General features: G+C 43.7%; 1 protein-coding gene across 2 annotated transcripts in view; it reads right to left on the bottom strand.

Moving 5' to 3' along the window:
• P2RY10 (P2Y receptor family member 10) overlaps nucleotides 1–20,443 on the bottom strand; it is a 32,197-nt gene extending 11,754 nt beyond the window's left edge. The window contains exon 1 of one of the 2 annotated variants that reach the window (XM_073637931.1): nucleotides 20,134–20,443. The gene's annotated coding sequence lies outside the window, so the exon portion shown is untranslated. Of the gene's footprint in view, nucleotides 1–13,711; nucleotides 13,893–20,133 lie in introns of those variants that run through there. The other variant, XM_073637930.1, reaches the window with a different exon arrangement.
• Nucleotides 20,444–25,275: the final 4,832 nt, after the last annotated feature.

Genomic DNA, 25,275 nt, shown 5'->3' with positions numbered 1-25,275 from the left:
AATTTTTGGTGTGGAGCCTGGCAAGTTTTTCAAGAGGAAACACTGACTTAATTTTTTCCTGACACATCTTTCTTAAAGGTTTTTTGTTGCTTCTCTAGCACTTTTTCCACATTTTTTGCCATTGGTGACTTTTCTTTTAAAGTGCTTTTCCAGCTCAAAACACTCAAAAAGCCTTCACAGTGATTTATACTGTATAGTATAGAGCTGGGGTCGACATCGGCAACGGCGCATCCGGGCTAGTGCCTGGGGCCCTGAGCAAGCAGGGGGCCCACTCGCCGTCGGGGACCCTGGCACGCTATGGGTGTGAGTGGGCCCCCCTGCTTGCTTAGGGCCCCGACACTTGCATTACTTACCTCTCTCTGTTCCTCCACAGCTCCAGCATCTTCTGACACTCTGACGTCTCAGGTCAGAGGGCGCGATGACGTCACTACAGCGCTCCCTCTGCTCTGAATGTCACAGTGCAGAGAGTTGGAAGACTGCGACCCTGAGGAGTCTGTAGCAGAGCCACGGCCAGCGAGGAGAGGTGAGTATTTTTTATTTTTTTTTATGTATGGAGCAGTATATGGTGCCCATACTGCATGGAGCAGTACATGGGGTTCATACTGCATGGAGCAGTATATGGGGCCCATACTGCATGGAGCAGGATATGGGGCCCATACTGCATGGAGCAGTATATGGAGACCATACTGCATGGAGCAAAATATGAGGGGCAAAACAGCATGGAGCATTATATGAAGCCCCTACTGCATGGAGCAGTATATGGGGCCCATACTGAATGGAGCAATATATGGGGCCCATACTGAATGGAGCAATATATGAGGCCCATGCTGCATCGAGCATTATATGGGGTCCATACTGCATGGAGCAGTTTATGGGGCCCATACTGCATGGAGCAGTATATGGGGCCCATACCGCATGGAGCAGTATATGCAGACCATACTGCATGAAGCATTATATGAGGCCCATACTGCATGGAGCAGTATATGTGGCCCATACTGGATGCAGCAATATATAAGGCCCATTTTGTATCGAGCAATATATGGGGCCCATTCTGTATGAAGCATTATATGGGGGCCATTATTCTATATGGAGCATTATAGGGGGGCATTATAGTGTATAGAGCATTATATGGGGGCCATTATTCTGTATGGAGCATTATATGTGGGCCATTATTCTGTATGGAGCATCATATGAAGCTCATTATTTTGTATGGAGCAATATATGGGGCCTAATATTCTGTATGCAGCATTATATGGGGCCCATTATACTGTATGGAGTACTATACTGTCCGGTCTAAAATGAACACTTTATAGTCCCCCAGGGCTCGCACTGTGCCCTGCAAGGATTTGTCAGTTTCTGAGCTGTTGTAGAATTTACAATAGATATCAATCATGTAATGTAAGAAGTAAGTGAAATCTTTGACATTGTACTATACCTAGATTTCTCTAGATTTCTCTGCGGTATCTGTGCATCATGAATCGTGGTATGTGTTAAAGGGGCCCACTGAGACTCTTTTGCCCGGGGGCCACGAAAACCTGGAGTCGGCCCTGTATAGAGCATCTTCAGAGTGGAAAAATGAAGAACGGTCAGCTCACTTCTTTTAAGCACTTGGCGTCTTAGGGAACCTGAAGCGGTTAAAAGTTGCTAAAAACGTTGAATGTACAGTATGAACAGCAAGTCATTTTTACATAAAAATGCCAATGTTCATTCTTTTGAGCCTTTAAATAATTATTTTTCAGCCAGGTTTCAGAGTGGACCGCTCCAAGCTGGCCAGAAAAAACATTGTGTGCACATACCCTAAAAGACCTCTTCTATGATGCAGGGCAGATCTTTCTGTGAATAATAATAATAATTTTTATTTCTATAGCGCAAATGACGCGCCCCCTGGGCCAGTGCTGTTTGGGGATTACCCGGAGCCGGATCTGATGGGGGTTGTAGTCTCCGAGTGGCGGCGACCCGGTCCGTGCCCAGGGTGTCAAACTCAGTGTGTGGCAGTCTTTACAGATGTTATTAGTTGTTCTTAGTGTCGACTACGCCACCTGTTGATTTGCGGTCAAAAGGCCGCCGCTGCAGCAGGGTCCGCTGAGGCTGGTGGTATATGTGCAGCTGTGGTAGTATAACCCCCAACGGGAGGGGTATAGCCTCAGGGGGTCAGGTGTAGAGGATGGTGGTAGTAGTGGTGCAGTGTGGATGGTAAGAAGACTCAGAGTCGGGCTGTGCAGTTCAGGGTTTTTACTTACTGCTGTTCTGTTGGTCACTCTGGCCTTGAGTGACCGCCCGAGCCGTGCTGCGTCCACCAGGTCCTGGACTCGGCCAACCCCCAAGCAATTCTGGAGCGTGATCCTGAGCTCCCTTTCTGACTGTCCTCTCTACTGGCCGTTCCCACCAGGGGTCCACTTATGTCCGGCTCCCTCGGGTCTCCTATTGGGTGAACCTTCTTTGGCTTCCCTGACCCTATGCTCGGTGTGCCTTCTTAGTGGACTTGGTGAGGGGCTGCTCCACATGTAATGTCGCAGCCTCCGGTTCTTAGTTGAGGGTTGTTTCTCTCCTCCACTAATTTGGGATCCGGTTCCCTTGCGTGCCAACCCTTCACCCTTCTGGTTGTATACTGGGTTCTTGGGGTTCCTTCTTCTCCCCCTCTGGGTCCTTCTCTTCTCCTCTCTCTCTCTTCTCTCTGCAGGCGCTCCTGGACCTCTCTCAGGACTGACTGACTCTCTACAGAAGACTGACTCTCTACAGAAGACTGACCCTGATCTAAGATGGTGCCCACCTTATATACTCCCTCTATGTGTGAGCTCAGGTGACCAGCACCCAATGAGCTCCTAGCTTTACCCAGACTACTCCCCCTATCTGCCCCTACACTACTGGGATGTTCCACCCCCCTCCCACTCCAGCCAGGGACAGACGCTGTCGTACCTGCACATATACTGGTGGGAGTACCGTAGTTCTGTCCCCCGGAAATGGGATGTATGTAGTGCATGCAGCTAACTGAGCTCAGTTCCATACTCCATCCTTACCCGGGAGTGGAATACCACACCTCTGGCTTGAGGTGTAATACCCCTGTAGCAGCCGAGCCCTCAGGGTGCTACACAAACATTTACTGCAGCACTTTACAATTCAGAGGGGATTTGTACACACAATAAAAACATTACAGAGCAACACATAGTTCAATGCATGCGAATAGAAGTGAGGGCCCTGCTCACAAGCTTACAACCTATTTGAAAATAGAGGAGAAACAAAAGATGAAGCCATCAATGTAATAAATAGAGGCATTCAAATAATGGTGCATCAACCGGTCACCAGCCAGTATGTCTACAAGTATATATACAAAGTGCTACTGAGTGCATATGTGGCTCCCCTGTCTATAGCGCCACAAAATGCCTGCATGTGTGATTTAATTCATATGTATTGCCAGCAATGGTAAGGGATAAGTTCTCTGCTGTTTTCATTACATACACATATTGTTAACCAATCCCTTACTGAAGGACTGTACACTTTTGCCTAAACCAGGAAGTTGTACACATCCCTCAGAGGGCGGAGGAGGTGCTTCAGTTCTAGTTGCAGTGTGAGGAAGAAGGAGCATCATGGAGTTCTCTGTGCAAGAGAGAGAAGTCTGCTCTCTGCAAGGGAAAGCTGCACAAGGCAGGGTCCAGTCCCTTGAGCACAGAGACTTCCAGAGTCTGAGCTAAACTGTGAACCTGCTCGGTTTTCATATAACGAGCAGTGAAGTGTTTACCTGGGAGCTCAGCAACCGCATGGAGTCAGAGACACTGCTACAAGAGAAAGTGAGTGTTCTGACAGGATTCATGTTGCCTGCTGGCTGGAAGGGATCACAGATCCAGTAACTGTTTACCTTGGACCCCTGGGGATCCAAGGAATGGTCTACCAGAGGTATAATTAGCAGCAAGAAGGCCATACAACCTCACAGCAGAGAGTCTGAACCCTCACCATGCAGGTCTGTCCAAAACCCTGTATGTGAACTGTACAGAAGCTTCTGGAACTGTTTGCAAAAACTCCAGTAAAAGGTACAAACTGGTTCTTACCCTGTCTAAAGCTAATTACTTTCTGCTGCACCATTCCTGCTCCAACTCCCCTGGGAGCCAGCTCTGGCTGGGAAGGGTTAATCATCTGGCACTGCTCATCACCACCTAACTCCCAGGGGCCCTCATTAGTGCCCGGACATACCAGACCGAACATCCCAACTGGCGTCACAAACCTTTATATTACTTTATTAACCCCCACAATTGATAAAGACTGGCGTGTGCCCCTGTTCGGACCATACCAGCACTCAGACCACTGTGCACCAGTACCGTGACCGCAGCGGCCCGGCCGGGTCGGCATAGACTGATTCCTGGCATCACGAACAGGATTCTGTGCGCCTAAGGACCCTAACTCCTCTAAGGAACCGCTGTTTTGTTTCAAATCCCTGCAGCAGCAAGGGAGTTCAGGTGATTGGCTGTGCATGCAGTGGCGAGACTCGTGGTGGGTGGAGCACTGCTAGCTCACACCGCTTGAGGTACGGCTACCTGGGATCCCACCAGAAAACGCATCAGCTGAGTAAAGACCTGCAGCAACAGGAAAGGTGAGTCACACCCCTGCAGGGGTTAAAAAGTAGGGAAATGTCTAATCCCAGTAACCCTAGTGGGGCAGCAGCTGCGTCTCCCATATTGCCATTAGCCATGCCTTATATACTGGGTGCAGCATGGCTGCCACAGTACACAGGCGAATCACACACCTTAAGCGACTTCAAAGAGATGCTGTGCAGTCTGTTTGAACTTTACCCCATGTCAGAAGATCAGAAAGTTACCATACTTATGAGTCAGCTCAGTGGCGCCGCCCAAAGAGAAGTAAAATCTTGGCCACCCACTGATAAAAAGACTGTAAAAGACATTTTTGTTAAACTCAGAGATACCTTTGATACCCGTACTGCCTCAGAATTAAAGATGTGAGATTTTTCAGTTGCAGAGAGAAAGCACAAGACACTGTTGGAGACTATGCACTTAATCTGCAGGAGGCATTGTGGGCCATCAGGCGAATTGACCCTGACCGTGTACAAGATGAAAGCAAAATGCTAAAAGAGAAGTTCATTAAAGGCCTTTTGTCTGATTCCAGTAAGGCCCAGCTGCGCATGATGTCGCTGCAAAAACCCGATATGGACTTTGCTCAGTTTAAGGACAGATCAATTTGACCCCGCAGGACAACCCATCTGCAGATGATGTGACAAGGTTGGTCATATCGAGAGAGGGTGTCCCTTAAACGGGCAACCCCTGGGCGAGCGGACCAACTCCTGGGAGTTAGACAGTCTGGTCCAGTGAACTGGAAAAACAAGTATGTCGGCGGACGTCCATTCATACCAGTTGTGATTGACGGTATCCCCTTCACCGCCCTTTTGGATACTGGTTCGCAGGTAACGACAATCCCTCACACACTGTACCAGAGATATTGGACTGATGCTGATTTCATCCGTCTCCCTGATGGAGACTTGTCTTTAATAGCAAGAAATGGTCAGCCTTTGACACAGGTGGGGTACAAAGAGGTTATCATTAAAGTGGGAAGGGTGGAGCTTAAATCTCAAGGCCTTGTGGTAGTAGATGTGGAAAGAAGGGAGTGTACTTCTACCATAACCCTGGGTACAAATGTGATAGAAAATTGTTTAAGTGAGGTCATCACCATTTTGCAAGACATAGCAGATTCAGCCCCTTTTAGAGAAGTATGCCCTCAATAACGAAATCAAGGCTCTCGTGCAGCAACAGCAGTTGGAGATAGCTGGTGGAGAGATTGGTAGCGTAAGGGTGAGTGATCCCAACTCCATTATGCTTCCCCCCAGGGGTGAGACTCTCATCTGGTGCAGAGCAGCCATCGGTATCAGGGGCCAGGATTACCAGGCTCTATTAGAACCTGTCTATTTGGACAGCCGACTTACTGTTATGACTGCAAGGGGGATTGTTGATGTTAAAAAGGGCAGGGTTCTGGCACGTGTCCTGAACTGTGGGGAGGAAGAAGCATGCTTGCCCCATTATGCAAACATAGCCAAACTGTTTACAGTCAACAATAATGATATTCAGGCTGCAAAACCCTTGGCTTCGTCTGAGTCGACGGAGGGCAAAGGCTCCTTAATTCCGTTGGAGGACTGGGTTCAAAAGATGCATTTTGGCATTGACTCCACTCCTCCACATCAGAAAAATGGCGTGTATCAAGTGGTCCAGGAGTACGGATGATTTTCAGTAAGCACCCCTTGTATTTTGGGCAGGTAAAGGGCATCCAACATAATATCCCCACAGCAGATCATCCACCTATCAAAGGAAGGTATCGTCCCATACCTCCAGCTCTTTATCAGTGTGCAAAAAGTATGCTGAAAGAAATAAAACAAGCAGGGGTAATCAGGGACAGCAGCAGTCCTTGGGCAGCTCCTATGGTGTTGGTTAGAAAAAAAGATGGTAGAATGCGCATGTGCATAGATTACAGAAAGGTCAACAAAATCACCCACAAAGACACTTACTCCCTACCGCGCATAGAGGAGTCTGTCGAAGCATTAAAATCGGCTAGGTACTTCTCCACTCAAGACCTAACCAGCGGGTACTGGCATGTTCCCGCAAACGCAGATGCCTTGTCCTGCATGCCATATCCTCCTGACTCAGAAGAAGATCTGGCAGTCCTGGAGGAGATAGAGATGCCTGCATTCCACAGCCAGGATGTCCTCCAGGGCTCCAACTGTGTAACAGGGAGGAGTCTAGCCGTCGAAGAAGTGTCCCTTAATCCGCTACCCCACCATGGTTGGGAAAAGACGCAGAGCAGTGACCCGGCTATATGCTTTGTCAAAGAACTCCTTGGTGCAGCAAATTCATCTCCAGCTCCTGATGCACTTGCAGATGCCCAACAGTTGTGGAAACAGAGAAAGAAGCTGTTCACTTATGAAGGCAAATTGATCCAAAGAGCCATTAACCCACGTACGCATGACCTGGTATGGCAGATTGTGGTCCCAAGAAGAGATGTGCCCATGGCCCTAGAAGCTTATCACAATCAAGCTGGACACTTTAGGCGGAAAAAGCTAGAAGTTCTCATCTGCGACCGCTTCTTCTGGATAGGCATGAGACGGTCCATTGAACAGTGGTGCAGGGAGTGCAGCCCATGTAATCTTAGAGGAAAGAATCCCACCAGTCAAAAAGCCCCCTTGTAACCAATCGTCACTAAGCAACCACTGAAGGTAGTGGCCCTAGACCATGTGCAACTATCCCCAAGCCGATCAGGATATAACTATGCTCTAACCATAGTCGACCATTATTCCCACTTCCAAGTGGTCGTTCCAGTGAAAGACCAAACAGCAAAATCAGCTGCACAGGCATTCCAAGAGTATTTCTGTAGACCCCATGGATACCCAGATCAAGTGCTGACAGACAGAGGTCAGCCTTTGAGGCAGAAGTCTTCCAGGAATTTAGCTCCATATACGGGTGTAAAAAAATCAGAACCACGCCATACCACCCACAAGGCAACGGTCTTTGCGAAAAATTGAATCATCTTGTCATCAATTTATTACAGGTCCTACCGTTGGAAGAAAGGAACCAATGGCCTAGGAAATTGCCTGATTTGAAAGAAATGTAAAATCATATCCAAACCAGCTCAACAGGATATGCACCAGCTTACCTGATGCGTGCATGGCCAGGTCAACTCCCCATTTTTCTGGAAATGGGAGTCCTAACCCCTGAAACTACAGGGTGGGCCATTTATATGGATACACCTAAATTAAATGGGAATGGTTGGTGATATCAACTTCCTGTTTGTGGCACATTAGTATATGGGAGGAGGAAAACTTTTCCAGATGGGTGGTGACCATGGCTGCCATTTTGAAGTCAGCCATTTTGGATCCAACTTTATTTTTTTCAATAGGAAGAGGGTCATGTGACACATTAAACTTATTGAGACTTTCATAAGAAAAACAATGGTGTGCTTGTTTTTAATGTGACTTTATTCTTTCATGAGTTTTTTACAAGTTTATGACCACTTATAAAATGTGTTCAAAGTGCCGCCCATTGTGTTGGATTGTCAATGCAACCCTCTTCTCCCACTCTTTACACACTGATAGCAACACCGCAGAAGAAATGCTAGCACAGGCTTCCAGTATCCGTTGTTTCAGATGCTGCACATCTCGTATCTTGATGGTATGGTGTGGTATATGGGATACAAAGATAGTGGGGCCATTCTTCATCAATGGAAACCTCAATGCCACTGGATATCTCAAATTGCTACATGATGATGTGTTGCCCTCTTTATGCACTGAAGATGGCACGTTCCCTGAGTTTTTCCAACAAGATGATGCACCACCACATTATGGGTGTCAGGTCCAAGCATTCCTACATGAACAGTTGCCTGGAATGTGGATTGGTTGTCGTGGGCCAGTTGAATGGCCACCAAGGTCTCCCGATCTGACCACCTTAGACTTTTATCTTTGGGGTCATCTGAAGGCAATTGTCTATGCTGTGAAGATACGAGATGTGCAGCATCTGAAACACGGATACTGGAAGCCTGTGCTAGCATTTCTTCTGCGGTGTTCAGTGTGTAAAGAGTGGGAGAAGAGGGTTGCATTGACAATCCAACACAATGGGCAGAACTTTGAACACATATAAGTGGTCATAAACTTGTAAAAAAAACTCATGAAAGAATAAAGTCACATTAAAACCAAGCACACCATTGTTTTTCTTATGAAATTCTCAATAAGTTTGATGTGTCACATGACCCTTTTCTCATTGAAAAAAATAGAGTTGGATCCAAAATGGCCGACTTCAAAATGGCCGCCATGGTCACCACCCACCTGGAAAAGTTTTCCCCCTCCCATATACTAATGTGCCACAAACATGAAGTTGATATCACCAACTAGTCCCATTTAATTTAGGTGTATCCATATAAATGGCCCACCCTGTATATCCAGCCAATTAGACACTGATTGGAACACAGAAAGACAACTGCAGTATCAAAAAGTTCAGCAATGTGTAGAAAAGAGTCTTGCCCAAGCTAGACAAAGACAGGAGAGAGACTTTAATTGGCACGCGCTGGCAACACCCCTATCGCCAAGTAAACAAGTGTTGAAGAAAAAGAGAAGAAACTACTAGTTGGACGACCAATGGGAGGCCCAACCTTACACTATTCTACCATCTAACCTTGACAACAGCAAAGTGTGTACCATCTCCAAAGATGGCGGAAAAACATGTACTACTGTATCGTGAGACAATCTAAAAATATGTCCATCCCAATTGCGCGACAGAGTTGAAACTAAAGAAGTTCCTCAGCAAATACCAGAAACTGACACAAAGATTCGCACCATCCTAGGTGAACTTCCCCATTCTTGGCTGCAAGTCGACAATGCGGTAGTAGTCCCACAACGGTCCTTACCAGAAACACCAAACCATTCTGAAAGAGAGGAGCAGCTAACGCCAGCCCTTGATGCTTTGCATGCTCCAAGACCATAAAACTTGCCCCCTGCTAGCTGTCCGCCTGCCGTACCTGTGGTAAGTTCAAAGAGTGGTAGAAAGTTGCCTAGCCTTCCTATTTTGCGCAAATCACAGCGTAGTACACAGGATAGAAGAACCCTTCTCGCTATAGGAATGATTCATAGAGCAAGGAAAACCAATAAGAAGATTTGATTTGTATTTATGTTGAACTATGCTTTATGTAACCTTAATGAAAATGTTGAAAAATAAGATGTGCCCCCATTGACTAATGTGAGATTTCAGCAACCATTACTCTTTCTTTTACTACAAGAACTCTTGTAAGGACTTATGGACTGAAAGGAGCCTGGTACATTGTGCCTTTGTCAAGGGGACATCCAAAACAGCCAGTGCAGTGAATTCTATATTATGGTCTGTGTGCCCCGCAGCTGCACTCAGGGACGATCAGGAGTGGTTTTGGGCTGTAATCCACAACTAGATTAATATGACCGTTTATATGTTTCAGGTTAATGTTATTTTGTTTTATTATGGACTGCCTACTGGCTAAGTAGCCCGAGGACGTGCTACTCTTCACTAGGGGGGAATGTGGCGCCTCTGTCTATAGCGCCACAAAATGCCTGCATATGTAATATAATTCATATGTATTGCCAGCAATGGTGATGGATAAGTTCTCTGCTGTTTTCATTACATACACATATTGTTACCCGATCCCTTACTAAAGGACTGTACACTTTTGCCTAAACCAGGAAGTTGTACACATCCCTCAGAGGGCGGAGGAGGTGCTTCAGTTCTAGTTGTAGTGTGAGGAAGAAGCAGCATCATGGAGTTCTCTGTGCAAGAGAGAGAAGTCTGCTCTCTGCAAGGGAAAGCTGCACAAGGCAGGGTCCAGTCCCTAGAGCACAGAGATTTCCTGAGTCTGTGCTAAACTGTTAACCTGCTCGGTCTTCATATAACGAGCAGCGAAGTGTTTTCCTAGGAGCTCAGCAACCGCATGGAGTCAAAGACACTGCTACAAGAGAAAGTGAGTGTTCTGACAGGATTCATGTTGCCTGCTTGCTGGAAGGGATCACAGATCCAGTAACTGTTTACCTTGGACCCCTGGAAATCCAAGGAATCGTCTACCAGAGGTATAATTAACCAGGCAATGTGAACTGAGGTCTAAGATGGTAGACATGCAAGAAATAGAAGCATGTTCACACTAGCAAAAAAGAAACAAAACCTACAAAAGACAAAAATATATCTCATACCCTACCATCATTATATATAAATGTAAAGCAAAGTTGCATAATAAATATAGGGTACTTAGTGAACTATTTTTGATCAAAAAAAGTATACAAGCCGTCCCACCAGCGGCAAGGTGACCCTAAATTGGGACGGTACCTATACTGCCTATATTAAAAACCTTACTGTATATCAAAGTTGAAGTAATGCATATAAAAGGGTAGACAAATAGGACCGGGTCCCAACTCCAGACCACCCAGGCCCGTGGTAAGCTACATATATACCAGTCAGCTCAACAAAGGGGATGCCACACCCTTAAATTGCACAGAATGCAAACAAGACAAAAAAACAGGCAATGTGAACTGAGGTCTAAGATGGTAGACATGCAAGAAATAGAAGCATGTTCACACTAGCAAAAAAGAAACAAAACCTACAAAAGACAAAAATATATCTCATACCCTACCATCATTATATATAAATGTAAAGCAAAGTTGCATAATAAATATAGGGTACTTAGTGAACTATTTTTGATCAAAAAAAGTATAGAAGCCGTCCCACCAGTGGCAAGGTGACCCTAAATTGGGACGGTACCTATACTGCCTATATTAAAAACCTTACTGTATATCAAAGTTGAAGTAATGCATATAAAAGGGTAGACAAATAGGACCGGGTCCCAACTCCAGACCACCCAGGCCCGTGGTAAGCTACATATATACCAGTCAGCTCAACAAAGGGGATGCCACACCCTTAAATTGCACAGAATGCAAACAAGACCACGGGCCTGGGTGGTCTGGAGTTGGGACCCGGTCCTATTTGTCTACCCTTTTATATGCATTACTTCAACTTTGATATACAGTAAGGTTTTTAATATAGGCAGTATAGGTACCGTCCCAATTTAGGGTCACCTTGCCGCTGGTGGGACGGCTTGTATACTTTTTTTGATCAAAAATAGTTCACTAAGTACCCTATATTTATTATGCAACTTTGCTTTACATTTATATATAATGATGGTAGGGTATGAGATATATTTTTGTCTTTTGTAGGTTTTGTTTCTTTTTTGCTAGTGTGAACATGCTTCTATTTCTTGCATGTCTACCATCTTAGACCTCAGTTCACATTGCCTGGTTTTTTGTCTTGTTTGCATTCTGTGCAATTTAAGGGTGTGGCATCCCCTTTGTTGAGCTGACTGGTATATATGTAGCTTACCACGGGCCTGGGTGGTCTGGAGTTGGGACCCGGTCCTATTTGTCTACCCTTTTATATGCATTACTTCAACTTTGATATACAGTAAGGTTTTTAATATAGGCAGTATAGGTACCGTCCCAATTTAGGGTCACCTTGCCGCTGGTGGGACGGCTTGTATACTTTTTTTGATCAAAAATAGTTCACTAAGTACCCTATATTTATTATGCAACTTTGCTTTACATTTATATATAATGATGGTAGGGTATGAGATATATTTTTGTCTTTTGTAGGTTCAGAGGTATAATTAGCAGTAGGAAGGCTACACAACCTCACAGCAGAGAGTCTGAACCCTCACCATGCAGGTCTGTCCAAAACCCTGTATGTGAACTGTACAGAAACTTCGGGAACTGTTTGCAAAAACTCCAGTAAAAGGTACAAACTGGTTCTTACCCTGTCTAAAGCTAATTATTTTTTGCTGCGCCAATCCTGCCCCAACTCCCCTGGGAGCCAGCTCTGGTTGGGAAGGGTTAATCATCTAGCACTGCTCATCACCACCTAACTCTCAGGGGCCCTCATCAGTGCCCGGCCATGCCAGGCCAAACATCCCAACTGGCTTCACGAACCTTTTTATTATTAACCCCCACAATTGATAAAGACTGGCACGCGCCCCGGTCAGACCATACCAGCACTCAGACTGCTGTGCACCAGTACCGTGACCGCAGCGGCCCTGCCGGGGCGGCAAACGTAGAAGAGAGAATAGGTAGTAGTTAGATTAATGAGGTGAGGTGATAGGCTAGTCTAAAGAAATGTGTTTTTAGGGCACGCTTCAAACTGGATACTGGGAATTAACCGGATTGTCTGCGGTAGTGCATTCCAGAAAACTAGTGCAACACAAGAGAAGTCCTGGAGACGGGAGAGGGAGGTTCGGATTATAGAGGATGTTAGTCTAAGGTCATTACCTGAACAAAGAGGACGGGTAGGGTGGTAGACAGAGACGAGGGAGATGTTCAATTTTTTTTTATCCTATTCTTCATTGAAAAGGACTTTGCAATCTTGGAGGATTCACTATACTGTATAAGGTCCTTGATAACCTGCCACAGAAATATTTGGTCTCGATAAGCTGGGGTCTTTATAGTGTGGTGGTCTTTTAGAGAACGGCCACTTTAATTTATCCCAGAAATAACGTGGGAAAGCATAAAATAGAATGCTAGGAATGCACCCCAAATAAAATATCAAACCAATGGTTTCAAATAGGTCTCAAGGAATCTGGACAGATCCTATTGACTAATGAGGGGGTCCATTAGGTTCCTGTTAGTTCTCCAGTATTGCTGATGGTGCTTCAGACTAAACTAATTTTTCCATTAGCAGATGCCAACACAAGTGTGAACAAAACATGGAAGTCTAGTATGTTAATGAGATCTTCCTTTCTGGATTGCCAACTTGACTTTTTATTTTTTCTCAACAGCTTATCAAAAAATCATGGACAGACAATATTTTTTAAGGACACATTGGAAAACCATAACCATAATAAATCATTATAATTATAAGTGATACATGTGTACAGCCCATAATTCTAATATGAAAACATCAGCTGAAATTACTGTAAACTGTAAAATGATGCTAATTACAGTTACAATAATCTGTATGTTTCTTCAAAAAAATCACAAACGCCTTAAGTTTATTTTACGGACAGGACAAAAAAGTGACCACTTTTTACAGACTGTCCTGGAACTCATGGGAAGTTGGCAACCCTGATTCCTTTTACCCAAAAATTACATGTGACTCACTTCTGAATTAATTTTAGTATTACAGTTCTAATATTCTAAAGATTCATTAATAATAAATTCAGTGATATGAAAGCTTACCTTCTCAGTACTGAGTGACTGTCATTAGTCTGTGCTGCACAGCGTACATGGAAATAAACCGTTATAAGGCTGAGATCATCTGCACAATATGAGTAATACAGAATAAGGAAGAACTAGCGTACTGGAGGTACTGTAAACCACAGCTCGCTTTCTTTGCTGGTGTGGTTGAGTTGTAAAGACAGTTTATGTAGGTTGCAGGAACCTCCTGACTCTATATTGTTTATCTAGACAGTGATAATGAGTGTGACCTGCTAGAGAACACAATTTCACGAGCTTTGTAGCACATTATGAGCCACTAAAAAGCATCAATCAAAAGGGATTTCCAATTTGAACGACCCAATTTGGCATCTCCTATCATAGTAGAGGTATTTTTTACTATTCAGGATCCTTCTATTCAAGAGTGGACATAGACAGAAGAGGCCCCTGTGCAAGAACAATATTTGGGTCCTTTGCAGTCCAATAGGTCATCATACTGCACTATTCCACCTTCTTTGAAGGTAGAAATTGTCCACCTTACCTCTTGGGCCCTTGCTGGTTGCAGCAATAATATGTCTGCCCCTGCTTCTATTATCCATGGTGGATGCAGCTCCCACTATGGAGGACTCACAACTTGCATTGTTCAATGGCTATCCTGTAAATTTCCCCAGCAGTATTACTGGCTTTCATATGGTCTTCTTTAGACAAACACTTGTCTTCCCAGGACATTTTGACATTCTTTTGTCTTGCTACTACTTCTCTTGGAAAAATAATAATCAAAGCTGACCTATAATTTACTGTATGTACCCATATGTAATATACAGAAAGCCACATGGTAACTACAAAAAAATGGGCGGATAGTCAGCCACTTGGCGAGCATCCGTCCATACGCACGCTGAAAGTATCATAAGAAAAGGAGGAGAAGGTCTCAGCATATCATTGCAAAAAATATATTTTTTATTTCATATTACACATATATAGAAAAATGGGTATAGCAACCAGACAAATTATGGGTAAAAGATGACCAATAGCAAACACACTAATACTCAAATATAAGTGCTCAATATCAGATGACCTAATAGTAGAATTGCACGCTAGCCCAAGGCGCGTCGGGCTTTGAGGCACTACCACCCGTTCTTACTCTCACCCTCCCCTCCACCTTGTCTGTGAGAGCTTTGTTACAGGTAAACATACCCTGCATCATCATACTCCCTCTCTATCCCGATATCAGGTTACTGTTGGTACACCCCCCTTGACATATGGCGATATCTTTTTTCTCTTTTTTTACAATAAGAGTATTACTCTATGTTTTGTAAAGTGGATTGCCTGCATTACATTATATGGTACTTTAATGGCTTCCACTATTTTTTGATGGATATTTTGCCTTGGGCTAGCGTGCAATTCTACTATTAGGTTATCTGATATTGAGCACTTATATTTGAGTATTAGTGTGTTTGCTATTGGTCATCTTTTACCCATAATTTGTCTGGTTGCTATACCCATTTTTCTATATATGTGTAATATGAAATAAAAAATATATTTTTTGCAATGATATGCTGAGACCTTCTCCTCCTTTTCTTATGTACCCATATGTGTCCGTCGGTTGGACCATACAAATAAACCACCTATGCTAGGCAAGTGTCCATTAAAACATCTTTATTGATACATCATAAAATCACAAAAATGTAGGGATAAAAGATAGTAAGATAGTGGTTCAGAATGCAGAGCACAAATACATACAAAATATATACAATTACTTCAAAGGATACTGAATGTAAAATGCCCAAGAAGTGTAAGACAAAGGTAACCACTGTAAACACAAATTGATCAGATATGCACCCAACAGTTAGGGAGGGTGCTACTCTACCTGACTGCTGGAGGCCCCTTGTTTAGGTTTGCATTTTATTGGCATGCAGGTATCCTCTTCTTGTCCCGCCACCCCTCTTATTTTTCTTTCTCATATTAGTGCAATCACTATTTTGCCTGTTAAGTGATGGATGTCCGTGAAGATATTGCAGTGTGGAGTGTCAGGAGGGCGGTTGCAGACAACTTTATTTAAATGGAACGCAACCGACCCCGGGGTCCGCAATGCAGCCAAATGGACTGCTGCCGAACACTTTCCGGGTGGAAAGGAAAAGCGACAACTAAACAGATAACCCGTCCGTGTTAACAGCACACCGGACTGGGTAAAGCGGTACGCTCTATCTCCATTAATTGCACGGAGGAGAGAGCGACCGGCGACAATTATCTTAACAATTATCTTAACCCTTCGTGTTAAGGCACACGGAAGGGTAAGACGATTCGCACAATCTCCAAGAACCGCAGGGAGATGTGCGACCGTGGGAACAGCAGTAGTCCTGTCTTGGATACAGGCGCTACGCTATGGGGATTAGCGCTAAAGAGGTTCACACAATCTCCAAGAACCGCAGGGAGACGTGTGACCGGACTAGGAGCAGTAGCCCTGTCTTCGGTACAGGCGCTACGCTATAGCAGTCGGCACTAGTATGTGGGTGTGATACCCGCCGGGTATTTGTGCACTCAGCCGGCGAGCTACCGGACTGCGCAGACCCGCTCTATATGGCTACCTGCCTGCATAAAGTTATGGCTCTTAGAGGAGCCCAAGAGTTTCAGCGTGCACACCACAAACAACCAGCTCAAATGATCTGAGCACACCGCCATGTTTGTGGGCGGGCCTTTTAAAGATTAAGCCCTGCCCCACTGTCGCACCATTGGTGACGACACCCGTTACCAATCAGGCGGTGCCAGGTCACCGGGTCAGGTGGGTGCCAAACCACCAATCATGATCCGCCAGGTCACGGACATGCTCAGAACGGCAAACTCTGGACTTAGACTCCGCAAGCACTGTCTCCCTCTGCAACCCAGGCTTAACATTGTTAGGCACAACTACCTTGGAGATAAACAGGGCTCGTGGACCAGCTAGGCGTTGGAGCTGATGATGATGCTGAGCAGCATCAGCCCCAGCTGGAATGAAATGAGAGACCACAGGAAGTCCTGGACCCATTTCAAATTCAGTACCAGACCGACGCCTAACATGGAGGGTAAGAATAATGTCTGGTATTTGGTTGGAATTAAGTTAAAGGTCTTTTATATGAGCAAAACCTTTTCAAAAGTCACTCCCATTTTTTTCTATGATCTGTTATCATATCACCCCATGAAGAGCTCTCCTAAGTTGACATCTCACTGTATTGGGACCAAATGATCTTATTAACCATTGTTTGTTCCCATACAGTTTCCAATGACCCACGAAAATTAGCACTGATTAACTTGTTATATTGTTAAAGAAGAAAATTTGCCATTTACTCCCTACTTAGTCTGAAATGACTAATAACAGAGATCAACATATTTCACCTGACTGCACAGCAATAGACATACAAGAAACTGCAAGCTTGGTGTTCACTTCTGTCCCTACAGTAATTGCTATTTCTGCATACCTAAATGTAGTAGATCGCTTTTGCACTCAGGTTATTCTTCACAGGATGCACCTGTTACATACTCTACACATCATAAAAATGTAACTTTTTTTCCAAAACCAGACTCGAATTAATTTCCAGTCAAGGAAGACTTAGACCAGACAGGGTATTTCCATCTTAGACATTTATGTCAAGTATACAAAGCCTTAATCTTAAATGGGTTGGGTCCAAATCGATAAGTCTGCAGTTATTCTGTGTGACTGCAGACTTATAAAATCCCCCAGTGCAGACACCGTTCGCTGCGGGCATTCACCGGTTTCTGCGCCAGGACCAGAGGGTATGTATGCGACATGCATACTCCTGGACTGTGGGTGTGGTCTTGCTTCCAAACACTTATATGAAACTAGATGGGGCGTGGCCTCGCTTAATACAAGTGTATGGAGCGAGGCCACGCCCACTAGACAGGCCCTGGCTGGGAGTATGAACAACACATACATACCCTTTGGTCCCGGCTCAGAAACCGGCAAATCCCCGTAGCGCACAGTGCATGCGCTTGGGGGTTTCATAAGTCTACAGTCACACAGAGTGACTGCAGACTTATCATTTTGGACCGGGCCACCCCTTTAACTAAAATGTGGCTGCCAAAGATAGGTCCCCGGTATTAGACATTTAGGACACATTCCGTGGATTTCTCATAAATATTTTACATGGGAATGACCCTTTTGTAAGATATACCATTGGCTGTGTTTGCTGGCCCTTTTAAATAGTATTGATATCCTGACCCTTGTTGTACAGGGTGGTCTTCTCAAGGCCCCGTCACACTAAGCGATATCGCTAGCGAGATCGCTGCTGTGTCACGGTTTTGGTGACTCACCAGCGACCTCACCAGCGATGTCGCTATGTGTGACACTTTGCAACGATCAGGCCCCTGCTGTGAGGTCGCTGATCGTTGCAAAGTGTCCTGGACCATTTTTTGGTCGTTGGCCTCCCGCTGGCCAGCACACATCGCTGTGTGTGACCAGCGGGACCAACGATCTGGCTGGTAACCATGGTAAATATCGGGTTACTAGGGGCACGCGCGCACTTAGTAACCCGCTGTTTACCATAGATACCACTCTGCTACGGTGAGCGGAGGCTCCAGCGCACCGTAGCAGAGTGGTATCCATGGTAAACAGCGGGTTACTAGGGGCACACGCGCACTTAGTAACCCGATATTTACCATAGTTACCAGCCTGCTCCTGCTTAAGCAGCAGGCTGGGAACGGGAGCAGGACATCGTGGAACGATTCTTTCCACGATATCGTTGCTCCCCTGATCGCTGGTGAGCCTGCCTGTTTGACAGCTCACCAGCGATGTATTAGCGATGCAGCAACGATCCCTGACAGGTCGTATCGTTGTCGGGATCGCTGCTGCATCGCTTAGTGTGACGGGGCCTTCACTCACAGATGGCGAAGCAATGCAGACAGTAACCAGCAAGCATTCAAGTGAATTTTACTCATTAGATAGCAACAACCTTGATGATTACAACATCTAAGATAACAGACTTGAGCAGAAGTAGAAAGTTGGTTTACAGCTGCAAGCTGCACTCTTCACGTTGCTTAAAGGGAACCCGTCATGTCATTTGTCCTATCTATACTGGCCCCATTGTGTTGTTAGTGATGCATTGTGCATTACTAACACACTTTTTTCAGACTCGTTTAAATCCTGCCCATGTACAGTCTGTATTGGGAGTCGCGCTTGTGCAGTGTGTATTGCCATGACGCGCGTCTGGCCAATACACACTGCGCAAGTGTGGGATTTAAACAAAAATAAAAGGTGACGTGGGCGCAAACCCAGTGAAAACATTTCAAATGGCGTGGACGGCAACAAGCCTGACTGAACGCCATGAAGTTCACCTTGTAGAGTTTTGTACTCACTCAGCCGCATTAGAGGTAGGCACAGGACATTGTCTCTTTAAAATGTCCAAGGCAGGTTTATTCAGGCTTCATAAACCGCACTTTCAAAGGAAACAACACACAGCCTTCTCCGGCACAAAGTAACAAAACAGGAAAATAAACAGTCCATATAGTACTGCGGGTTCACCCGCTCACAGTCAGTATCTTTTAGTACAGACATGCTGGAGGTCTCCACACCTCCAGCCACAGACAATGAATGAGACACTCGGTCTCCATTTTATACACACACCCTGGGGTGGGGATATGTGAGCAGCCAATCCCACCCGACTCTTATGACTGCTCGAAAAAAACGACACTGATATGCCCTGTTAACCCTCTCAACACTATGTGTGCTGGAGCATGCTTTCCCGGTTTTACATCACTGAAGCTGCCAACCTCCACGATATATATCTTCCCTCAAGGACATGTCCGGTGGCCATCTTACAACCCCTATAACTAATCAAGCAGGTAAGATATAACTATACAAAATGATATTTTACAAAGGATAAAAGCGCAGATTTTAGTGAAAAAAGCGTTTTAGTAATGCACATTGCATCACTAACAACGCAATAGAGCCAGTTTAGATAGGACAAATGACATGACAGATTCCCTTTAAGACACTTTGCTGGCAAACACTTCAGCTGCACTTCTTTGAAACAGACATAGGCCCCAAATGCTCAAGACCAGCATAGTTTATGCGATTAAGAGGTGCATGCCTTTTAATTTCTTAGGACCATAGGACAACCACTGTGCACCTCTGTATGCACCACTGCTCATTAAGAATTTGATGATCAGAGTTGCCACACTCCCATACCATCCAGCTTTACCTACTTTGTTGTTGGAGTTGGGCGAAAATGGTATGAGAACACCGTAAGTTTCAAAAATATTAGCAAATCCCGGCTTTGTGCCAAAATTTTGCTACTTTTCAAGGCTTTTAGCTCAGAATTCTGGCATAAAAGCTTTGATGAATTGAGCCCATAGGCTTTTTGTCTTCTGCACATTGCAACACAGCATACATTTACGGCTCCTTCTCTCAGTCACCTCTCTTGGCAGTGGTAGCTTTTGTCGGTCAACTCACTTACCTTATCACAATTCCTCACACACGGGCACTTGCTTCTATCTGTCTCTCATGTTGTAATTCTCTTCACACATAGGCTTCATACACTTCTTGTGTGGCAAACTCCTAGTCCGGAATAAGCCTGTATCTTCTCACCTGCTGTATCTACTCTTCACTCTTATGGCAACTACTTTCTCACTGTCAAGGGTTACTCTTTTCACTCACAGGATTAAGCCTTTTTTTGCTGCTTATGGTGGTGGGCGGTTATTATCTTCCTCTCTCTGTAATAGTGACTGTCCTGCCCAGTAGGGCTTATCTCTTCCACTTGGGACAAGCTAAAACTACTACAGTGCAGGGTGGAGCTTCTTACATACTCCTTTGTAGCTGTACCTAGTTCCTTGGGGTGGCAAACCAATTGGCAAGTGTTACTCATCCCTTAACCTGCTAGCTTACTATTTGGGTTTCTTGCTTCTGCCTATGTCTGTCTGCTTTCCCTACTGTAGAAACATATTATCCTAATGAAAGAATCTTCATCGTCCTTCTTTCAGCAAGTGATTCTTCCTCCATCAGTGCAGCATATTTAATTTTTTTTAACATACATTTAAATGCATAGCACATAAATTATTGCATTATTTTTAACATCATGTTATAAAATCAACATGATATTAGCACAGTCCTGATCAGTTTTCACATAGCAAAAGTTTGTGATAATTGTAAAGTGCGGAAAACCCATTTTAAACCCTTTTAAGCTTTACCTTATGGAATTAATAATAATTATCACCATTTTCAGTAGTTTATGGGACAAAATATTTCGAAAGCGTTGCTGTTTGTGATTCCAGATATATGTCATATCATACCTACCTTTGAGAAATTGATATATAGCCCACACTACCAAAACAACCATTCCTGGCCTGAAAACCAAGCACCCCAGAATTGTTGCTTCACATACATATCTGTCTGGACTACATTTTGTCACGTGGACAATGTAAAGGGGATACCCAAGATGGAGGAAAGGTACCCAGGACTTTTGTCATATTAATATATCATGTCACTGATTTATCATGACAATGTAGAAAGCGTTACCAGCGTTCTGTAATAGGCCTAGAAAAACCACGGCTTCCTCTGTAACTGCTAGCTTTTTTTTGCTTCTCATAATATATTTCATACACACTGGTTGTGTTAATGTGAACACGGAACATTTGGGGAGTTAACTAAAAGTAAGCGAGTAAACAAGAAAACGCTGTCACCCATCTGTATCTGTTTCCATATAGCTTTTCTTGCACCTTTGTGATGAAGCTCTTATCCTGACTAATAAGTGCAATTGTGCGATTTTATGGTTATATGATAACTAGAGATGAGCGTTGTTCTACTCGAACTGTTCGCCAATCTCAAATTCGAGCTGTTTTGGGCGGTGTTCGAGCCGTTCGGCGAACACGAACAATTTGAGAAAAATTCGGCTGTTCGAGGTTATGTTCGATAACTGTTCGTGCACCAAAATCATAACTGGATTTTTTCTCAGTAATGATGAAAATTAATGTTAATACGCAGTTAATACGCAGTTTGAGTGTACAGCGGGGTGGGGGGAGGGGCAGGGGATGGATCTCTGCAGGAACAATGAAGATCTCCATTTTTTTTTTCTCTTTCCCGCATTTACAGTGGGGAGGTGCAATCTGTCAGCCTATCAGCAGCGCACACACGGAGCGAAGTGCTTTTTTTCACACAAGCAAGGGCATGTGTCATTGGCAGTGTATGTCACATGTCCTTGCCCTATAAGACCAAGCCATTTTCCCCGTCGCCACCATTTTCTCACTGCTGCAGCTGCGTGTTAGACGGCACCGCTGTTGCTGTGTGCGCTATACCTTGTTAATTTCAAGCCAATTTTCGCACAAATATACAGATAGCTTGGGAGTAGGGAATAGTTGTGATTAAGGACTAGGTTACAGCATTTCCTACGACTTTTATCAGGCAGGTCTGTGCTCTTAAATAGATAGGTTGTGGGAGTAAAGACTAATTGTAATTGCAGTCCTTTTCAGGACTAGGTTACATCAGTTCCTATCAGTTTTTGCCAGGCAGGTCTGTGCCAGTGCTGTGCAAGTTTTTTTCACAGCATTTGGCTGAATCTAGCAAAGCTAATCCTTTTTGGCCTATTGCAGAGTGTGTTAGTCAGTGGAGTAGCCTATCTGTGTTGCAAGATATACCACCTGTGTATAGAATACCAATTTTTTTACTGCACCTAGTGAAGTAAAATCTTTTGGGCATAGCATCATTCTATTAGTCCATCTATACTGACCTCCATCAGGTTGCAAATTAAAACTAATTTTTATCTGCATCTACAGTACCTCTGAAAAAATATTTGGGCTTCTAGCAGTGTGTGGGACTTGTTCTATTAGTCCATCTATACTGACCTCCATCAGGTTGCAAACTGAATATAGTTTTTTCTGCATCTACCTCTGAAAAAATATTGGGCTTCTAGCTGTGTGTGGGTCTTGTTCTATTAATCCATCTATACTGACCTCCATCAGGTTGCAAACTGAATATATTTTTTTCTGCATCTACCTCTGAAAAAATATTTGGCCTTCTAGTAGTGTGTCGGACTTTCTCTATTAGTCCATCTATACTGACCTCCATCAGGTTGCAAACTGAATATAATTTTTTTCTGCATCTAGCTCTGAAAAAATATTTGGCCTTCTAGTAGTGTGTCGGACTTTCTCTATTAGTCCATCTATACTGACCTCCATCAGGTTGCAAATTAAAACTAATTTTTATCTGCATCTACAGTACCTCTGAAAAAATATTTGGGCTTCTAGCAGTGTGTGGGACTTGTTCTATTAGTCCATCTATACTGACCTCCATCAGGTTGCAAACTGAATATAGTTTTTTCTGCATCTACCTCTGAAAAAATATTGGGCTTCTAGCTGTGTGTGGGTCTTGTTCTATTAATCCATCTATACTGACCTCCATCAGGTTGCAAACTGAATATATTTTTTTCTGCATCTACCTCTGAAAAAATATTTGGCCTTCTAGTAGTGTGTCGGACTTTCTCTATTAGTCCATCTATACTGACCTCCATCAGGTTGCAAACTGAATATAATTTTTTTCTGCATCTAGCTCTGAAAAAATATTTGGCCTTCTAGTAGTGTGTCGGACTTTCTCTATTAGTCCATCTATACTGACCTCCATCAGGTTGCAAATTAAAACTAATTTTTATCTGCATCTACAGTACATCTGAAAAAATATTTGGGCTTCTAGCAGTGTGTGGGACTTGTTCTATTAGTCCATCTATACTGACCTCCATCAGGTTGCAAACTGAATATAGTTTTTTCTGCATCTACCTCTGAAAAAATATTGGGCTTCTAGCTGTGTGTGGGTCTTGTTCTATTAATCCATCTATACTGACCTCCATCAGGTTGCAAACTGAATATATTTTTTTCTGCATCTACCTCTGAAAAAATATTTGGCCTTCTAGTAGTGTGTCGGACTTTCTCTATTAGTCCATCTATACTGACCTCCATCAGGTTGCAAACTGAATATAATTTTTTTCTGCATCTAGCTCTGAAAAAATATTTGGCCTTCTAGTAGTGTGTCGGACTTTCTCTATTAGTCCATCTATACTGACCTCCATCAGGTTGCAAATTAAAACTAATTTTTATCTGCATCTACAGTACCTCTGAAAAAATATTTGGGCTTCTAGCAGTGTGTGGGACTTGTTCTATTAGTCCATCTATACTGACCTCCATCAGGTTGCAAACTGAATATAGTTTTTTCTGCATCTACCTCTGAAAAAATATTGGGCTTCTAGCTGTGTGTGGGTCTTGTTCTATTAATCCATCTATACTGACCTCCATCAGGTTGCAAACTGAATATATTTTTTTCTGCATCTACCTCTGAAAAAATATTTGGCCTTCTAGTAGTGTGTCGGACTTTCTCTATTAGTCCATCTATACTGACCTCCATCAGGTTGCAAACTGAATATAATTTTTTTCTGCATCTAGCTCTGAAAAAATATTTGGCCTTCTAGTAGTGTGTCGGACTTTCTCTATTAGTCCATCTATACTGACCTCCATCAGGTTGCAAATTAAAACTAATTTTTATCTGCATCTACAGTACCTCTGAAAAAATATTTGGGCTTCTAGCAGTGTGTGGGACTTGTTCTATTAGTCCATCTATACTGACCTCCATCAGGTTGCAAACTGAATATATTTTTTTCTTCATCTACCTCTGAAAAAATATTGGGCTTCTAGCTGTGTGTGGGTCTTGTTCTATTAATCCATCTATACTGACCTCCATCAGGTTGCAAACTGAATATATTTTTTTCTGCATCTACCTCTGAAAAAATATTTGGCCTTCTAGTAGTGTGTCGGACTTTCTCTATTAGTCCATCTATACTGACCTCCATCAGGTTGCAAATTAAAACTAATTTTTATCTGCATCTACAGTACCTCTGAAAAAATATTTGGGCTTCTAGCAGTGTGTGGGACTTGTTGTATTAGTCCATCTATACTGACCTCCATCAGGTTGCAAACTGAATATATTTTTTTCTGCATCTACCTCTGAAAAAATATTTGGCCTTCTAGTAGTGTGTCGGACTTTCTATATTAGTCCATCTATACTGACCTCCATCAGGTTGCAAATTAAAACTAATTTTTATCTGCATCTACAGTACCTCTGAAAAAATATTTGGGCTTCTAGCAGTGTGTGGGACTTGTTCTATTAGTCCATCTATACTGACCTCCATCAGGTTGCAAACTGAATATAGTTTTTTCTGCATCTACCTCTGAAAAAATATTGGGCTTCTAGCTGTGTGTGGGTCTTGTTCTATTAATCCATCTATACTGACCTCCATCAGGTTGCAAACTGAATATATTTTTTTCTGCATCTACCTCTGAAAAAATATTTGGCCTTCTAGTAGTGTGTCGGACTTTCTCTATTAGTCCATCTATACTGACCTCCATCAGGTTGCAAATTAAAACTAATTTTTATCTGCATCTACAGTACCTCTGAAAAAATATTTGGGCTTCTAGCAGTGTGTGGGACTTGTTCTATTAGTTCATCTATACTGACCTCCATCAGGTTGCAAACTGAATATATTTTTTTCTGCATCTACCTCTGAAAAAATATTGGGCTTCTAGCTGTGTGTGGGTCTTGTTCTATTAATCCATCTATACTG

Source organism: Phyllobates terribilis, unplaced genomic scaffold (genome assembly GCF_046119375.1).
Source record: "Phyllobates terribilis strain yellow unplaced genomic scaffold, ASM4611937v1 Scaffold_7__3_contigs__length_470593459, whole genome shotgun sequence".
NCBI classification, from domain to species: domain Eukaryota; kingdom Metazoa; phylum Chordata; class Amphibia; order Anura; family Dendrobatidae; genus Phyllobates; species Phyllobates terribilis.
The sequence above is the reverse complement of the archived record's forward strand: the minus strand, read 5'-3'. Positions and strand labels throughout refer to the sequence as shown.